Below are 19,901 nucleotides of genomic sequence, written 5' to 3'. Positions count from 1 at the left end.
TCAAAGAGTTTCTTCAAAGTTTTAGTGTATAACTATGAATATGCGAAAAAGTCTTAAGAGTACAAAAATTTTACGTTCCGGCATTCATGTTACCCCGCAAACGATAGCTGAGAATGTCTACTACAAGATAGAAATGGTTTGGCGGAACTTATTTTTGTTTAAAAATTTATTTTATTTTTCAAAGAGTTTCTTCAAAGTTTTAGTGTATAACTATGAATATGCGAGAAAGTCTTAAGAGTACAAAAATTTTACGTTCCGGCATTCATGGTACCCCGCAAACGATAGCTGAGAATGTCTACTACAAGTGGTTTGGCGGAACTAATTTTTGTTTAAAAATTTATTTTATTTTTCAAAGAGTTTCTTCAAAGTTTTAGTGTATAACTATGAATATGCGAGAAAGTCTTAAGAGTACAAAAATTTTACGTTCCGGCATTCATGTTACCCCGCAAACGATAGCTGAGAATGTCTACTACAAGATAGAAATGGTTTGGCGGAACTTATTTTTGTTTAAAAATTTATTTTATTTTTCAAAGAGTTTCTTCAAAGTTTTAGTGTATAACTATGAATATGCGAAAAAGTCTTAAGAGTACAAAAATTTTACGTTCCGGCATTCATGTTACCCCGCAAACGATAGCTGAGAATGTCTACTACAAGATAGAAATGGTTTGGCGGAACTTATTTTTGTTTAAAAATTTATTTTATTTTTCAAAGAGTTTCTTCAAAGTTTTAGTGTATAACTATGAATATGCGAGAAAGTCTTAAGAGTACAAAAATTTTACGTTCCGGCATTCATGGTACCCCGCAAACGATAGCTGAGAATGTCTACTACAAGTGGTTTGGCGGAACTAATTTTTGTTTAAAAATTTATTTTATTTTTCAAAGAGTTTCTTCAAAGTTTTAGTGTATAACTATGAATATGCGAGAAAGTCTTAAGAGTACAAAAATTTTACGTTCCGGCATTCATGTTACCCCGCAAACGATAGCTGAGAATGTCTACTACAAGATAGAAATGGTTTGGCGGAACTAATTTTTGTTTAAAAATTTATTTTATTTTTCAAAGAGTTTCTTCAAAGTTTTAGTGTATAACTATGAATATGCGAGAAAGTCTTAAGAGTACAAAAATTTTACGTTCCGGCATTCATGGTACCCCGCAAACGATAGCTGAGAATGTCTACTACAAGATAGAAATGGTTTGGCGGAACTTATTTTTGTTTAAAAATTTATTTTATTTTTCAAAGAGTTTCTCCAAAGTTTTGGGGTATAACTATGAATATGCGAGAAAGTCTTAAGAGTACAAAAATTTTACGTTCCGGCATTCATGGTACCCCGCAAACGATAGCTGAGAATGTCTACTACAAGATAGAAATGGTTTGGCGGAACTTATTTTTGTTTAAAAATTTATTTTATTTTTCAAAGAGTTTCTTCAAAGTTTTAGTGTATAACTATGAATATGCGAAAAAGTCTTAAGAGTACAAAAAATTTACGTTCCGGCATTCATGTTACCCCGCAAACGATAGCTGAGAATGTCTACTACAAGATAGAAATGGTTTGGCGGAACTTATTTTTGTTTAAAAATTTATTTTATTTTTCAAAGAGTTTCTCCAAAGTTTTGGTGTATAACTATGAATATGCGAAAAAGTCTTAAGAGTACAAAAATTTTACGTTCCGGCATTCATGGTACCCCGCAAACGATAGCTGAGAATGTCTACTACAAGAAAGAAATGGTTTGGCGGAACTTATTTTTGTTTAAAAATTTATTTTATTTTTCAAAGAGTTTCTTCAAAGTTTTAGTGTATAACTATGAATATGCGAAAAAGTCTTAAGAGTACAAAAATTTTACGTTCCGGCATTCATGTTACCCCGCAAACGATAGCTGAGAATGTCTACTACAAGATAGAAATGGTTTGGCGGAACTTATTTTTGTTTAAAAATTTATTTTATTTTTCAAAGAGTTTCTTCAAAGTTTTAGTGTATAACTATGAATATGCGAAAAAGTCTTAAGAGTACAAAAAATTTACGTTCCGGCATTCATGTTACCCCGCAAACGATAGCTGAGAATGTCTACTACAAGATAGAAATGGTTTGGCGGAACTTATTTTTGTTTAAAAATTTATTTTATTTTTCAAAGAGTTTCTCCAAAGTTTTGGTGTATAACTATGAATATGCGAAAAAGTCTTAAGAGTACAAAAATTTTACGTTCCGGCATTCATGTTACCCCGCAAACGATAGCTGAGAATGTCTACTACAAGATAGAAATGGTTTGGCGGAACTTATTTTTGTTTAAAAATTTATTTTATTTTTCAAAGAGTTTCTTCAAAGTTTTAGTGTATAACTATGAATATGCGAGAAAGTCTTAAGAGTACAAAAATTTTACGTTCCGGCATTCATGGTACCCCGCAAACGATAGCTGAGAATGTCTACTACAAGAAAGAAATGGTTTGGCGGAACTTATTTTTGTTTAAAAATTTATTTTATTTTTCAAAGAGTTTCTTCAAAGTTTTAGTGTATAACTATGAATATGCGAGAAAGTCTTAAGAGTACAAAAATTTTACGTTCCGGCATTCATGGTACCCCGCAAACGATAGCTGAGAATGTCTACTACAAGAAAGAAATGGTTTGGCGGAACTTATTTTTGTTTAAAAATTTATTTTATTTTTCAAAGAGTTTCTTCAAAGTTTTAGTGTATAACTATGAATATGCGAAAAAGTCTTAAGAGTACAAAAATTTTACGTTCCGGCATTCATGTTACCCCGCAAACGATAGCTGAGAATGTCTACTACAAGATAGAAATGGTTTGGCGGAACTTATTTTTGTTTAAAAATTTATTTTATTTTTCAAAGAGTTTCTTCAAAGTTTTAGTGTATAACTATGAATATGCGAGAAAGTCTTAAGAGTACAAAAATTTTACGTTCCGGCATTCATGGTACCCCGCAAACGATAGCTGAGAATGTCTACTACAAGAAAGAAATGGTTTGGCGGAACTTATTTTTGTTTAAAAATTTATTTTATTTTTCAAAGAGTTTCTTCAAAGTTTTAGTGTATAACTATGAATATGCGAAAAAGTCTTAAGAGTACAAAAATTTTACGTTCCGGCATTCATGTTACCCCGCAAACGATAGCTGAGAATGTCTACTACAAGATAGAAATGGTTTGGCGGAACTTATTTTTGTTTAAAAATTTATTTTATTTTTCAAAGAGTTTCTTCAAAGTTTTAGTGTATAACTATGAATATGCGAGAAAGTCTTAAGAGTACAAAAATTTTACGTTCCGGCATTCATGGTACCCCGCAAACGATAGCTGAGAATGTCTACTACAAGTGGTTTGGCGGAACTAATTTTTGTTTAAAAATTTATTTTATTTTTCAAAGAGTTTCTTCAAAGTTTTAGTGTATAACTATGAATATGCGAGAAAGTCTTAAGAGTACAAAAATTTTACGTTCCGGCATTCATGTTACCCCGCAAACGATAGCTGAGAATGTCTACTACAAGATAGAAATGGTTTGGCGGAACTTATTTTTGTTTAAAAATTTATTTTATTTTTCAAAGAGTTTCTTCAAAGTTTTAGTGTATAACTATGAATATGCGAGAAAGTCTTAAGAGTACAAAAATTTTACGTTCCGGCATTCATGGTACCCCGCAAACGATAGCTGAGAATGTCTACTACAAGAAAGAAATGGTTTGGCGGAACTTATTTTTGTTTAAAAATTTATTTTATTTTTCAAAGAGTTTCTTCAAAGTTTTAGTGTATAACTATGAATATGCGAAAAAGTCTTAAGAGTACAAAAATTTTACGTTCCGGCATTCATGTTACCCCGCAAACGATAGCTGAGAATGTCTACTACAAGATAGAAATGGTTTGGCGGAACTTATTTTTGTTTAAAAATTTATTTTATTTTTCAAAGAGTTTCTTCAAAGTTTTAGTGTATAACTATGAATATGCGAGAAAGTCTTAAGAGTACAAAAATTTTACGTTCCGGCATTCATGGTACCCCGCAAACGATAGCTGAGAATGTCTACTACAAGAAAGAAATGGTTTGGCGGAACTTATTTTTGTTTAAAAATTTATTTTATTTTTCAAAGAGTTTCTTCAAAGTTTTAGTGTATAACTATGAATATGCGAAAAAGTCTTAAGAGTACAAAAATTTTACGTTCCGGCATTCATGGTACCCCGCAAACGATAGCTGAGAATGTCTACTACAAGAAAGAAATGGTTTGGCGGAACTTATTTTTGTTTAAAAATTTATTTTATTTTTCAAAGAGTTTCTTCAAAGTTTTAGTGTATAACTATGAATATGCGAAAAAGTCTTAAGAGTACAAAAAATTTACGTTCCGGCATTCATGTTACCCCGCAAACGATAGCTGAGAATGTCTACTACAAGATAGAAATGGTTTGGCGGAACTTATTTTTGTTTAAAAATTTATTTTATTTTTCAAAGAGTTTCTCCAAAGTTTTGGTGTATAACTATGAATATGCGAAAAAGTCTTAAGAGTACAAAAATTTTACGTTCCGGCATTCATGTTACCCCGCAAACGATAGCTGAGAATGTCTACTACAAGATAGAAATGGTTTGGCGGAACTTATTTTTGTTTAAAAATTTATTTTATTTTTCAAAGAGTTTCTTCAAAGTTTTAGTGTATAACTATGAATATGCGAGAAAGTCTTAAGAGTACAAAAATTTTACGTTCCGGCATTCATGGTACCCCGCAAACGATAGCTGAGAATGTCTACTACAAGAAAGAAATGGTTTGGCGGAACTTATTTTTGTTTAAAAATTTATTTTATTTTTCAAAGAGTTTCTTCAAAGTTTTAGTGTATAACTATGAATATGCGAAAAAGTCTTAAGAGTACTAAAATTTTACGTTCCGGCATTCATGTTACCCCGCAAACGATAGCTGAGAATGTCTACTACAAGATAGAAATGGTTTGGCGGAACTTATTTTTGTTTAAAAATTTATTTTATTTTTCAAAGAGTTTCTTCAAAGTTTTAGTGTATAACTATGAATATGCGAGAAAGTCTTAAGAGTACAAAAATTTTACGTTCCGGCATTCATGGTACCCCGCAAACGATAGCTGAGAATGTCTACTACAAGAAAGAAATGGTTTGGCGGAACTTATTTTTGTTTAAAAATTTATTTTATTTTTCAAAGAGTTTCTTCAAAGTTTTAGTGTATAACTATGAATATGCGAAAAAGTCTTAAGAGTACAAAAATTTTACGTTCCGGCATTCATGTTACCCCGCAAACGATAGCTGAGAATGTCTACTACAAGATAGAAATGGTTTGGCGGAACTTATTTTTGTTTAAAAATTTATTTTATTTTTCAAAGAGTTTCTTCAAAGTTTTAGTGTATAACTATGAATATGCGAGAAAGTCATAAGAGTACAAAAATTTTACGTTCCGGCATTCATGGTACCCCGCAAACGATAGCTGAGAATGTCTACTACAAGAAAGAAATGGTTTGGCGGAACTTATTTTTGTTTAAAAATTTATTTTATTTTTCAAAGAGTTTCTTCAAAGTTTTGGTGTATAACTATGAATATGCGAAAAAGTCTTAAGAGTACAAAAATTTTACGTTCCGGCATTCATGTTACCCCGCAAACGATAGCTGAGAATGTCTACTACAAGATAGAAATGGTTTGGCGGAACTTATTTTTGTTTAAAAATTTATTTTATTTTTCAAAGAGTTTCTTCAAAGTTTTAGTGTATAACTATGAATATGCGAGAAAGTCTTAAGAGTACAAAAATTTTACGTTCCGGCATTCATGGTACCCCGCAAACGATAGCTGAGAATGTCTACTACAAGAAAGAAATGGTTTGGCGGAACTTATTTTTGTTTAAAAATTTATTTTATTTTTCAAAGAGTTTCTTCAAAGTTTTAGTGTATAACTATGAATATGCGAAAAAGTCTTAAGAGTACAAAAATTTTACGTTCCGGCATTCATGTTACCCCGCAAACGATAGCTGAGAATGTCTACTACAAGATAGAAATGGTTTGGCGGAACTTATTTTTGTTTAAAAATTTATTTTATTTTTCAAAGAGTTTCTTCAAAGTTTTAGTGTATAACTATGAATATGCGAGAAAGTCTTAAGAGTACAAAAATTTTACGTTCCGGCATTCATGGTACCCCGCAAACGATAGCTGAGAATGTCTACTACAAGAAAGAAATGGTTTGGCGGAACTTATTTTTGTTTAAAAATTTATTTTATTTTTCAAAGAGTTTCTTCAAAGTTTTAGTGTATAACTATGAATATGCGAAAAAGTCTTAAGAGTACAAAAATTTTACGTTCCGGCATTCATGTTACCCCGCAAACGATAGCTGAGAATGTCTACTACAAGATAGAAATGGTTTGGCGGAACTTATTTTTGTTTAAAAATTTATTTTATTTTTCAAAGAGTTTCTTCAAAGTTTTAGTGTATAACTATGAATATGCGAAAAAGTCTTAAGAGTACAAAAAATTTACGTTCCGGCATTCATGTTACCCCGCAAACGATAGCTGAGAATGTCTACTACAAGATAGAAATGGTTTGGCGGAACTTATTTTTGTTTAAAAATTTATTTTATTTTTCAAAGAGTTTCTCCAAAGTTTTGGTGTATAACTATGAATATGCGAAAAAGTCTTAAGAGTACAAAAATTTTACGTTCCGGCATTCATGTTACCCCGCAAACGATAGCTGAGAATGTCTACTACAAGATAGAAATGGTTTGGCGGAACTTATTTTTGTTTAAAAATTTATTTTATTTTTCAAAGAGTTTCTTCAAAGTTTTAGTGTATAACTATGAATATGCGAGAAAGTCTTAAGAGTACAAAAATTTTACGTTCCGGCATTCATGGTACCCCGCAAACGATAGCTGAGAATGTCTACTACAAGAAAGAAATGGTTTGGCGGAACTTATTTTTGTTTAAAAATTTATTTTATTTTTCAAAGAGTTTCTTCAAAGTTTTAGTGTATAACTATGAATATGCGAAAAAGTCTTAAGAGTACAAAAATTTTACGTTCCGGCATTCATGTTACCCCGCAAACGATAGCTGAGAATGTCTACTACAAGATAGAAATGGTTTGGCGGAACTTATTTTTGTTTAAAAATTTATTTTATTTTTCAAAGAGTTTCTTCAAAGTTTTAGTGTATAACTATGAATATGCGAGAAAGTCTTAAGAGTACAAAAATTTTACGTTCCGGCATTCATGGTACCCCGCAAACGATAGCTGAGAATGTCTACTACAAGAAAGAAATGGTTTGGCGGAACTTATTTTTGTTTAAAAATTTATTTTATTTTTCAAAGAGTTTCTTCAAAGTTTTAGTGTATAACTATGAATATGCGAAAAAGTCTTAAGAGTACAAAAATTTTACGTTCCGGCATTCATGTTACCCCGCAAACGATAGCTGAGAATGTCTACTACAAGATAGAAATGGTTTGGCGGAACTTATTTTTGTTTAAAAATTTATTTTATTTTTCAAAGAGTTTCTTCAAAGTTTTAGTGTATAACTATGAATATGCGAGAAAGTCTTAAGAGTACAAAAATTTTACGTTCCGGCATTCATGGTACCCCGCAAACGATAGCTGAGAATGTCTACTACAAGAAAGAAATGGTTTGGCGGAACTTATTTTTGTTTAAAAATTTATTTTATTTTTCAAAGAGTTTCTTCAAAGTTTTAGTGTATAACTATGAATATGCGAAAAAGTCTTAAGAGTACAAAAATTTTACGTTCCGGCATTCATGTTACCCCGCAAACGATAGCTGAGAATGTCTACTACAAGATAGAAATGGTTTGGCGGAACTTATTTTTGTTTAAAAATTTATTTTATTTTTCAAAGAGTTTCTTCAAAGTTTTAGTGTATAACTATGAATATGCGAGAAAGTCTTAAGAGTACAAAAATTTTACGTTCCGGCATTCATGGTACCCCGCAAACGATAGCTGAGAATGTCTACTACAAGTGGTTTGGCGGAACTAATTTTTGTTTAAAAATTTATTTTATTTTTCAAAGAGTTTCTTCAAAGTTTTAGTGTATAACTATGAATATGCGAGAAAGTCTTAAGAGTACAAAAATTTTACGTTCCGGCATTCATGTTACCCCGCAAACGATAGCTGAGAATGTCTACTACAAGATAGAAATGGTTTGGCGGAACTTATTTTTGTTTAAAAATTTATTTTATTTTTCAAAGAGTTTCTTCAAAGTTTTAGTGTATAACTATGAATATGCGAGAAAGTCTTAAGAGTACAAAAATTTTACGTTCCGGCATTCATGGTACCCCGCAAACGATAGCTGAGAATGTCTACTACAAGAAAGAAATGGTTTGGCGGAACTTATTTTTGTTTAAAAATTTATTTTATTTTTCAAAGAGTTTCTTCAAAGTTTTAGTGTATAACTATGAATATGCGAAAAAGTCTTAAGAGTACAAAAATTTTACGTTCCGGCATTCATGTTACCCCGCAAACGATAGCTGAGAATGTCTACTACAAGATAGAAATGGTTTGGCGGAACTTATTTTTGTTTAAAAATTTATTTTATTTTTCAAAGAGTTTCTTCAAAGTTTTAGTGTATAACTATGAATATGCGAGAAAGTCTTAAGAGTACAAAAATTTTACGTTCCGGCATTCATGGTACCCCGCAAACGATAGCTGAGAATGTCTACTACAAGAAAGAAATGGTTTGGCGGAACTTATTTTTGTTTAAAAATTTATTTTATTTTTCAAAGAGTTTCTTCAAAGTTTTAGTGTATAACTATGAATATGCGAAAAAGTCTTAAGAGTACAAAAATTTTACGTTCCGGCATTCATGTTACCCCGCAAACGATAGCTGAGAATGTCTACTACAAGATAGAAATGGTTTGGCGGAACTTATTTTTGTTTAAAAATTTATTTTATTTTTCAAAGAGTTTCTTCAAAGTTTTAGTGTATAACTATGAATATGCGAGAAAGTCTTAAGAGTACAAAAATTTTACGTTCCGGCATTCATGGTACCCCGCAAACGATAGCTGAGAATGTCTACTACAAGTGGTTTGGCGGAACTAATTTTTGTTTAAAAATTTATTTTATTTTTCAAAGAGTTTCTTCAAAGTTTTAGTGTATAACTATGAATATGCGAGAAAGTCTTAAGAGTACAAAAATTTTACGTTCCGGCATTCATGTTACCCCGCAAACGATAGCTGAGAATGTCTACTACAAGATAGAAATGGTTTGGCGGAACTTATTTTTGTTTAAAAATTTATTTTATTTTTCAAAGAGTTTCTCCAAAGTTTTGGGGTATAACTATGAATATGCGAAAAAGTCTTAAGAGTACAAAAATTTTACGTTCCGGCATTCATGGTACCCCGCAAACGATAGCTGAGAATGTCTACTACAAGATAGAAATGGTTTGGCGGAACTAATTTTTGTTTAAAAATTTATTTTATTTTTCAAAGAGTTTCTTCAAAGTTTTAGTGTATAACTATGAATATGCGAGAAAGTCTTAAGAGTACAAACATTTTACGTTCCGGCATTCATGTTACCCCGCAAACGATAGCTGAGAATGTCTACTACAAGATAGAAATGGTTTGGCGGAACTTATTTTTGTTTAAAAATTTATTTTATTTTTCAAAGAGTTTCTTCAAAGTTTTAGTGTATAACTATGAATATGCGAAAAAGTCTTAAGAGTACAAAAAATTTACGTTCCGGCATTCATGTTACCCCGCAAACGATAGCTGAGAATGTCTACTACAAGATAGAAATGGTTTGGCGGAACTTATTTTTGTTTAAAAATTTATTTTATTTTTCAAAGAGTTTCTCCAAAGTTTTGGTGTATAACTATGAATATGCGAAAAAGTCTTAAGAGTACAAAAATTTTACGTTCCGGCATTCATGGTACCCCGCAAACGATAGCTGAGAATGTCTACTACAAGATAGAAATGGTTTGGCGGAACTAAATTTTGTTTAAAAATTTATTTTATTTTTCAAAGAGTTTCTTCAAAGTTTTAGTGTATAACTATGAATATGCGAAAAAGTCTTAAGAGTACAAAAATTTTACGTTCCGGCATTCATGTTACCCCGCAAACGATAGCTGAGAATGTCTACTACAAGATAGAAATGGTTTGGCGGAACTTATTTTTGTTTAAAAATTTATTTTATTTTTCAAAGAGTTTCTCCAAAGTTTTGGGGTATAACTATGAATATGCGAAAAAGTCTTAAGAGTACAAAAATTTTACGTTCCGGCATTCATGGTACCCAGCAAACGATAGCTGAGAATGTCTACTACAAGATAGAAATGGTTTGGCGGAACTAATTTTTGTTTAAAAATTTATTTTATTTTTCAAAGAGTTTCTTCAAAGTTTTAGTGTATAACTATGAATATGCGAGAAAGTCTTAAGAGTACAAACATTTTACGTTCCGGCATTCATGTTACCCCGCAAACGATAGCTGAGAATGTCTACTACAAGATAGAAATGGTTTGGCGGAACTTATTTTTGTTTAAAAATTTATTTTATTTTTCAAAGAGTTTCTTCAAAGTTTTAGTGTATAACTATGAATATGCGAGAAAGTCTTAAGAGTACAAAAATTTTACGTTCCGGCATTCATGGTACCCCGCAAACGATAGCTGAGAATGTCTACTACAAGAAAGAAATGGTTTGGCGGAACTTATTTTTGTTTAAAAATTTATTTTATTTTTCAAAGAGTTTCTCCAAAGTTTTGGGGTATAACTATGAATATGCGAAAAAGTCTTAAGAGTACAAAAATTTTACGTTCCGGCATTCATGTTACCCCGCAAACGATAGCTGAGAATGTCTACTACAAGATAGAAATGGTTTGGCGGAACTAATTTTTGTTTAAAAATTTATTTTATTTTTCAAAGAGTTTCTTCAAAGTTTTAGTGTATAACTATGAATATGCGAGAAAGTCTTAAGAGTACAAACATTTTACGTTCCGGCATTCATGTTACCCCGCAAACGATAGCTGAGAATGTCTACTACAAGATAGAAATGGTTTGGCGGAACTTATTTTTGTTTAAAAATTTATTTTATTTTTCAAAGAGTTTCTTCAAAGTTTTAGTGTATAACTATGAATATGCGAGAAAGTCTTAAGAGTACAAAAATTTTACGTTCCGGCATTCATGGTACCCCGCAAACGATAGCTGAGAATGTCTACTACAAGATAGAAATGGTTTGGCGGAACTTATTTTTGTTTAAAAATTTATTTTATTTTTCAAAGAGTTTCTTCAAAGTTTTAGTGTATAACTATGAATATGCGAAAAAGTCTTAAGAGTACAAAAAATTTACGTTCCGGCATTCATGTTACCCCGCAAACGATAGCTGAGAATGTCTACTACAAGATAGAAATGGTTTGGCGGAACTTATTTTTGTTTAAAAATTTATTTTATTTTTCAAAGAGTTTCTCCAAAGTTTTGGTGTATAACTATGAATATGCGAAAAAGTCTTAAGAGTACAAAAATTTTACGTTCCGGCATTCATGGTACCCCGCAAACGATAGCTGAGAATGTCTACTACAAGATAGAAATGGTTTGGCGGAACTAAATTTTGTTTAAAAATTTATTTTATTTTTCAAAGAGTTTCTTCAAAGTTTTAGTGTATAACTATGAATATGCGAAAAAGTCTTAAGAGTACAAAAATTTTACGTTCCGGCATTCATGTTACCCCGCAAACGATAGCTGAGAATGTCTACTACAAGATAGAAATGGTTTGGCGGAACTTATTTTTGTTTAAAAATTTATTTTATTTTTCAAAGAGTTTCTTCAAAGTTTTAGTGTATAACTATGAATATGCGAGAAAGTCTTAAGAGTACAAAAATTTTACGTTCCGGCATTCATGGTACCCCGCAAACGATAGCTGAGAATGTCTACTACAAGAAAGAAATGGTTTGGCGGAACTTATTTTTGTTTAAAAATTTATTTTATTTTTCAAAGAGTTTCTTCAAAGTTTTAGTGTATAACTATGAATATGCGAAAAAGTCTTAAGAGTACAAAAATTTTACGTTCCGGCATTCATGTTACCCCGCAAACGATAGCTGAGAATGTCTACTACAAGATAGAAATGGTTTGGCGGAACTTATTTTTGTTTAAAAATTTATTTTATTTTTCAAAGAGTTTCTTCAAAGTTTTAGTGTATAACTATGAATATGCGAGAAAGTCTTAAGAGTACAAAAATTTTACGTTCCGGCATTCATGGTACCCCGCAAACGATAGCTGAGAATGTCTACTACAAGTGGTTTGGCGGAACTAATTTTTGTTTAAAAATTTATTTTATTTTTCAAAGAGTTTCTTCAAAGTTTTAGTGTATAACTATGAATATGCGAGAAAGTCTTAAGAGTACAAAAATTTTACGTTCCGGCATTCATGTTACCCCGCAAACGATAGCTGAGAATGTCTACTACAAGATAGAAATGGTTTGGCGGAACTTATTTTTGTTTAAAAATTTATTTTATTTTTCAAAGAGTTTCTCCAAAGTTTTGGGGTATAACTATGAATATGCGAAAAAGTCTTAAGAGTACAAAAATTTTACGTTCCGGCATTCATGTTACCCCGCAAACGATAGCTGAGAATGTCTACTACAAGATAGAAATGGTTTGGCGGAACTTATTTTTGTTTAAAAATTTATTTTATTTTTCAAAGAGTTTCTTCAAAGTTTTAGTGTATAACTATGAATATGCGAAAAAGTCTTAAGAGTACAAAAATTTTACGTTCCGGCATTCATGGTACCCCGCAAATGATAGCTGAGAATGTCTACTACAAGATAGAAATGGTTTGGCGGAACTAATTTTTGTTTAAAAATTTATTTTATTTTTCAAAGAGTTTCTTCAAAGTTTTAGTGTATAACTATGAATATGCGAAAAAGTCTTAAGAGTACAAAAATTTTACGTTCCGGCATTCATGGTACCCCGCAAATGATAGCTGAGAATGTCTACTACAAGATAGAAATGGTTTGGCGGAACTAATTTTTGTTTAAAAATTTATTTTATTTTTCAAAGAGTTTCTTCAAAGTTTTAGTGTATAACTATGAATATGCGAGAAAGTCTTAAGAGTACAAACATTTTACGTTCCGGCATTCATGTTACCCCGCAAACGATAGCTGAGAATGTCTACTACAAGATAGAAATGGTTTGGCGGAACTTATTTTTGTTTAAAAATTTATTTTATTTTTCAAAGAGTTTCTCCAAAGTTTTAGTATATAACCACAGACAAACAGACGTAACACTTCGAACATTTTTCGATTCAAATCATAGTCACGAAAACATATTCGCCCAATGCTAAAAGGCCTATGTTTGGCCGACCACCAACTAGGTGGCGGTACCCGAGCAGGAATGAATAACTGACACATAACTGGAGCATACCAAAGTCAGGTATCATACCAAAACAAGGTATTGATCGGTTATCCAGGTATTGAAAATAACTTATAGACTGTTTCAGAAATTATAAATACACTTTGTTTATTCAATTAAATAAACTGTTCTAATGATTTTTACCAACTTGTTTCAGAGTATAGCATATTGTACTCCATATTTTTATATTTCCTTTTAATTGTCTTGATATTTTAAAGAACAGTCGAGTTCTATAACAAATAACTTAATTTTTCAAATTTGCATTTGCACAAAGGTGTTTTTTAATGATTTCAACATTATTTATTACTAAATACCAAAAAATATCTAAATTTTTATCACATTCGCTATCTCAACAAGTTGTCTAAGTAATGCCTTAATCAAAATTTGGGAAAAATCGATAAAGGCATTCCCACAACATTTTTTCGGTGATCAAGTTTCTTAATTTTTAAGGTTTTCCACGGAACATAAGAACTACCACACAGTTTCTTAGCTTTTCTGAACGCATTTAATCTAAACAAACTTATTTTTTCAGCTCATTCGATCCTTCAGATGACAAAGCTTGTAATACCATAAAAACGAATGCAGTAAGCAGTAATTAAGACATTCGTTTGCTTTACGTTTGTTGCTACTGGTGTTGTTGAGAAATTTTAAACGAAAAATTTTGTATTGAGAAGGCCCGTAATGGTGGTTCTTGATCATATATTCCAGTAAAAATTACTCTTACCAATCGAGAAATATCTTTTATTATCGATACATCCATTTTTATTGTGTTTGGAAATTGAATATTTTATCTGTGAGATTTTTTTCTTTTCTACTACGCTACATTTTATACCACTTTGTGCAACTTTAAATTTTAATCGTCTAGTTTACAGAGCCCTATTTTTTTAACTTTTACCAGAAACATCAACAAAATTGGTATTATTTGCTTCGTTAGCATGTTTACAATAAAAGCTAGAAGAAACTTTTTTGGATATTATGCTCAAATTGAAATGGCAGTTAATCGTTAGTGTATTTATAATTTCTGAAACAGTCTATATTTTGGTATTTTGTAGGTATTGATGAAATACCTCAACGAGGTATTGGTTTGGTGTTGAGGACTGCTTGAGGTATTATTCAATTATGGAAAAATAGCTATTTGTATGGAAAAATCGCCTATTATTATTTAGGTATTACCATACCTGATGTCATTATTCACGCGTTATGCTCAGAATACACACCAGTTATTATTTTAGGTATTTTACCTCTTATGCAAGGCTTCTTAATACCTCATTCAGGTTGTAGGTATTCGATTTTCCATACCTGAGTTAGGTATTATTCAGCTGTTTTCTCCTGCTCGGGTAGTGAGCAAACGTCAAACTCGAACAAAAACGATGCGAGCGCCACGGTTGGGCAGTTGGCCAACTATCAAATTTTGAAAAAGATCGTTAAAACGGTGTACGATGTGAATTATCGGAGTGTTACGTCTGTTTGTCTGTGATATAACTATGAATATGCGAAAAAGTCTCATTCATTTTTCATATTTATTTCAGTGTAGCAGAAACTTAAAAATTACAGCCATTACCGTAAAGTGCTCATACATAGAACAATGCGAGTAGCTGAGTAGCAGGTTTTGTTCCAGTTGGGATGTTATTATGCCAAGAAAAACAAGAAGCAATCGCAACAGCGACTTCTTTAGCGACTTTTGATTTTGGAGAGGCACAAAAATTGCAGTTTTTGCCACCTCAATTTTAATGCCTAGGTTCACACATGCCAGTTTTGTTACGTTGTTTTCGATTAACCACCCGAGGCACAAAAAAATTGAAATATTTCACTCATATTTTAGTGCTTGGTTTTTAGTGCCTGGCAAATTTCTTCTTGGATCCGCACGTAGATGTCGCTAAGGTTGAAAAAAATTTTAGTGCCTGGGATTTTTAGTGCCTAACTTAACGCAAGTACGAAAGGACAACGCCGACGCACACTCAAAAGAGAGCTGTAAACAAACCTTGCGTCAGGTTAGCCTCTTGGAGTGGGTGGTGTCAGTGATCTGAAATTATTCGATTGTGTCTTCTCACTGCGGACGGAGCGTTTTTGGCACGTGGCGAATTTTTGTTTTGCGTTTTTGAGAGACTTTTTACGGAAAAGCGTGTTTGATCGTGTTTACGATCGGATCAATATTCAGTAGTGACCCATATCAGTGATTTGTTCTGAAATTCAAGTGATTAGAAAGAAAAAGGACCTTTTTCATCGGAGTTCAGCGAAGGAGCTAAGATGGCGCCGGACCCACCGGGCATCGCCTCGGGAGGGAAACCCGACTCGAAAGCAACCAATACCAACAAAGTGTACCAGACATACGAATACAACCAAAATGACGCCTCGCCCTTCCGTGTGATCGTGCAGTTGCTTGATGACGATGAGGGCCGTCTCCGCATCAACAAGTTATCTCTCGGGAAAGTGCTATCGAAAATCGACGAGTACAAGCAGAACATCACGAACATGCGAGCATTGGGAAGAAACAAGGTGCTTGTCTTCCTGAGGAGCTGTCTGACTGCCAACAAAATGCAAGCTGACAAGATGCTGCGCAATAACAATTACAAGGCCTACATCCCACGTAGTTTCGTGTCAGTGTCTGGAGTCGTCGCCGGCGTTCCGACGGACATGACCATCGAAGAAATCCAGGAAAACATTTCGAGTTGCTATCCAATCTTGGCAATCAATCGGCTGCATCGCTATGAATCGGGTAAGAAGATCGAGGCACACAGGATCAGCGTCACATTCCGTGCGAGTACCCTTCCACCAGAGGTGCGGCTCTTTTGCTGCATCAATACGGTTCGGCCGTTCATCACGAAACCGGTGTTGTGCCTGAACTGCCTCAGGTACAATCACGCAACCGACAACTGCAGATCGCGCAAAAGATGCCCGAACTGCACGCAACAACATGAAGGACTGGAATTCGGAGACTGTCCCAACAAGGCGAAATGTCTTTACTGCAAGGACAACTCAAACCACCGAACGTCGGACGAGGAGTGTGCAGAGAAAAAACGGCAAAGGAACATCAGGACGATCATGGCCAAGTCCACGCTAACGTTCATGGAAGCAAAGGAGCAATTCCCAATTCTCACCGAGAACCGATATGAACTGCTGGAAAACGCCGAGTGTTTCCCACCGCTACCCAACACATTCGCAGAGATGTCGGCTGGTCAGTACAAGACGAAAAATGTTCAGCAGTATCGCCCCCAGAAGCCGAAGCGTACGAATACGGAGGTAAACATCGCGGATCAGGTGCAAGTGTACGCGGAGAAGAAGAAGAAGAAAGTGGATGGAGACAAGGAGAAGGAGCAGAATGGTGTAGCACTATTCAACACGTTTAAAGTGACGGATTTCGAGCGTTGGGCTCAACGTATGGAAGAGCAACGTAAGGTGCAACTGCAGCAGCAACTCGGTGGCGACCAAGCTCCCACCTTGGGTTCGACGGAGCCGGTGGACGAAGATATGTTCATGTCGAGCAGCGGAAGGAAACATGCTTCGCAGCACCGAAGGGATCGCAGTCGTAGTCCGGATCTAATTCGCAAATGAAATAGCAATCGTAAGTAAATGCCAACAGAAGAGATAAAGATTTTCCAGCTTAACATTCAAAGTTTTGAGAAAAATAAAGAAGAATTAACCAGAGCATTGATCATTGAGAATTATAATGTAGTCCTTTTATCAGAAACTTGGAGTAAGATAGAATTAGAGAGTAGCAAATATAGCGTGCCAGGGTTTTTCACTTTCCTCGACTCGAGAGACGACGGTTATGGAGGCGCTGGCATCCTAATCAACAAAAAATTAAAATCTAGAGGGATAACGTTACCGAACTTACCAAAAATTCAAGCCGTCGCACGATTGATAGTAGCCCATGATATTGTTGTGATGTCGGTCTATGCAGCACCCAATATTTCCCATTTTGCCCTGAAACAAGGAGTGGAATCCCTACTGCAAGCTGTACGAGGTTACCGAAAGGTTCTTGTGGGAGGTGACTTCAATGCGCACCATTCCGCATGGGACCCTCGGCACCAAGATAACAAAGGAGCAGCTCTATTCGACCTTATAAACGACGAAGCCTACATTCTTTTGAACGAGGGACAGATGACGTTCGTACCGGTTGAACTCAACAAGTCGCCTTCTGCAATCGACCTTGTTCTGGTATCTCCAGGGCTGTTTGACGATGCTAGAATGAAGGTTCTAAATTATGGAATAGGTAGTCGACATCTTGCTATTGAAACCGTTGTACAGCTGGCCCAGCGACGACCGAACGGATATTTCATCAATAAAACCAAGGTGGCAGAGGAATTCAGCAAAATCAGTGTGTATGAAGTTGTTAGCTATTCCGACCTACAGGGGCAATCGAAAATCATCAGCAAAAAAGCCAAACAGCCGGACAAGCACGTGCCTAAATTTTGGTGGAGCGACGAGGTGGAACTAGCATGGAACGAGAAGAATGAAGCAAGAACTCGATTCAACCGCAGTGGAGATTTGGAATCACTACTGGATCTGAGAAAAAAGGAAACGATTTTCAAAAGGAAAAAACAGGAATCTTCACGGAAACGGTTTGAGGAATTCGTTGCCAGCTTCGATCCTCGGACTCCAGCAAAAACCATCTGGAATCAATTAGGCAAACTCACCGGAAAGAAGAAGAAAAGGGAGAATGTACTAGTACACGATGATTTGCAAATGGCGCAGCAGTTTTTGAACAAATACTTCCCGTTTGAAACTAACATTGCTCCCATACCTTCTTATCTTCCTAACTATGACATTTTAACAAGCAGCTTTTGGATCCGATTTTTGTCGAAAAAGTCTTCTCATTCAGCCCCAGGTCCAGACGGGATCGCATATAGTTCCTTGAAACTATTAAACGCTGAAGTGAGAGACTCCATTATCATGGACATGAACCATATCTGGAGATCAGGCGTTGTCCCGGAAAATCTCAAATCCATCAAGGTTGTAGCAATTCCCAAACCGGGGAAGGACCCCGAATCAATAGAAGGAGTTAGGCCTCTGTCTATGCTAAACTGTGGGATGAAGATTTTGAATGCCGCCGTGCTAGAAAAACTGCAACAACACATCGAAATAAGAAACATTCTTCCGAGGTTATCTTTTGGGTTCAGGAAGGGAATGTCAACAGTTGGCTGCTTGGAATACGTGACGAACAAATTATTCCTAGCTAAACGGGAAAAGAACCTTGCAGCGATAATCTTCATCGATCTTTCCAATGCGTTCAACGCAATCAAACTGGATAAGTTAGAGCAATGCATGTTATCGTTTGGACTTCCACCAGAATTTCCTAGTTGGGTGCTAGCTTTTCTGGCAGACAGGAAAATACAGTTGCAGGTCGGAGCTGATACGCTAACACGACATGTTAGCCAAGGCCTTCCACAAGGAGACATACTGTCACCGACGCTCTTTAATATTTATACTGCCAATCTCCATAGTATCCGGGTAGAAGGTGTCGAACTCGTTCAGTATGCGGACGACTTCGCCGTGATGATTGAGGGACGAGACCTAGAAGAAATCAACGAACGAGGTAACCAGTTCATGGAACGTTTTGTGGAGGCAGCAGATGAGCTGAATTTCACCATCAACGCGCAGAAGACTAAGGCTATATTGTTCTTGAACTCTCCGAAGGTTTTGAATATCCATATTGGCACGGATGTGATAGAAACAGTCAACTTCCATAAATACTTGGGACTATTGATAGATAGATCGCTAAGGTTCGGCGCCCACTTACGGGACCTCTCCAAGCAGGCGGCCGATCGCCTAAATATGCTCAAGGTCATTAGCGGTACCAAGTATGGCAGTCACCCAGCGACACTTGGTATGGCCTACAATGCTTTCTTTCGGGGCTTCATCGAATATGGTTCTAGTATATACAGCTCTGCGTGCAAAACTAATTTGGAGCGAATTGATGTTATCAATAACGCCTGCCTACGAAGAATCACAGGTTGCACCAAAACAACACCTAGAAACACTTTACAGGCCATAGCTGCACAGCCTCCGCTTCAATTCAGGCGGCTGAAGGTAGTTGGGAAGCAGGTGGTCAAGCACTGTTACCGGAAAACTCCTGTATGGGAGCAGATCAACAACTGCGACGTGTTGGACGAATCGAAGAGGTACACCTACATCGAGCAAATAGCAGCACAACATGCAGAAATATTCCAGGACATGACATATGCAGTTTCAGCGACTCCGTTATCAGGATCAGTGGACATCTCAACAACACTGAATGAGGAACTGTGGCCCAAAAAACAGACCAACATCAGGGTGCTGAGGCAGCTTACACTGTCTCTGATCCACGGAAAATATCGAAATCGTCCTATTATTTATACAGATGCGTCAAGCAATGGTATGGAATGCGGAATTGGGGTTTTCCATGAGCCAAGCAACACCAGACTCAGCTTGAAACTGTCTAACTTCGTCTGTATCATGTCGGCGGAGATCCAAGCAATCTTCATAGCGCTACAGTACATCAATCGTAATGGTATATCCAACGGAGTCATAATGACGGATTCCAGGGTTGGCTGCGAGTTCATTCTGGATCAAATGGACAAAAAAGTGCGAGATTACCTGATCAACCAAATCT

General features: G+C 34.9%; 1 protein-coding gene across 14 annotated transcripts in view; it reads right to left on the bottom strand.

Annotated features, from left to right (window-relative positions):
• Window positions 1-19,901, bottom strand: part of LOC109421509 (uncharacterized) — a 486,639-nt gene that overhangs the window by 189,468 nt on the left and 277,270 nt on the right. The gene's annotated exons all lie outside the window — the stretch shown is intronic.

This window comes from Aedes albopictus, chromosome 2 (genome assembly GCF_035046485.1).
Source record: "Aedes albopictus strain Foshan chromosome 2, AalbF5, whole genome shotgun sequence".
NCBI lineage: Eukaryota > Metazoa > Arthropoda > Insecta > Diptera > Culicidae > Aedes > Aedes albopictus.
Note: the sequence above shows the minus strand (reverse complement) of the source record. Positions and strands in the feature narration are given on the sequence as shown.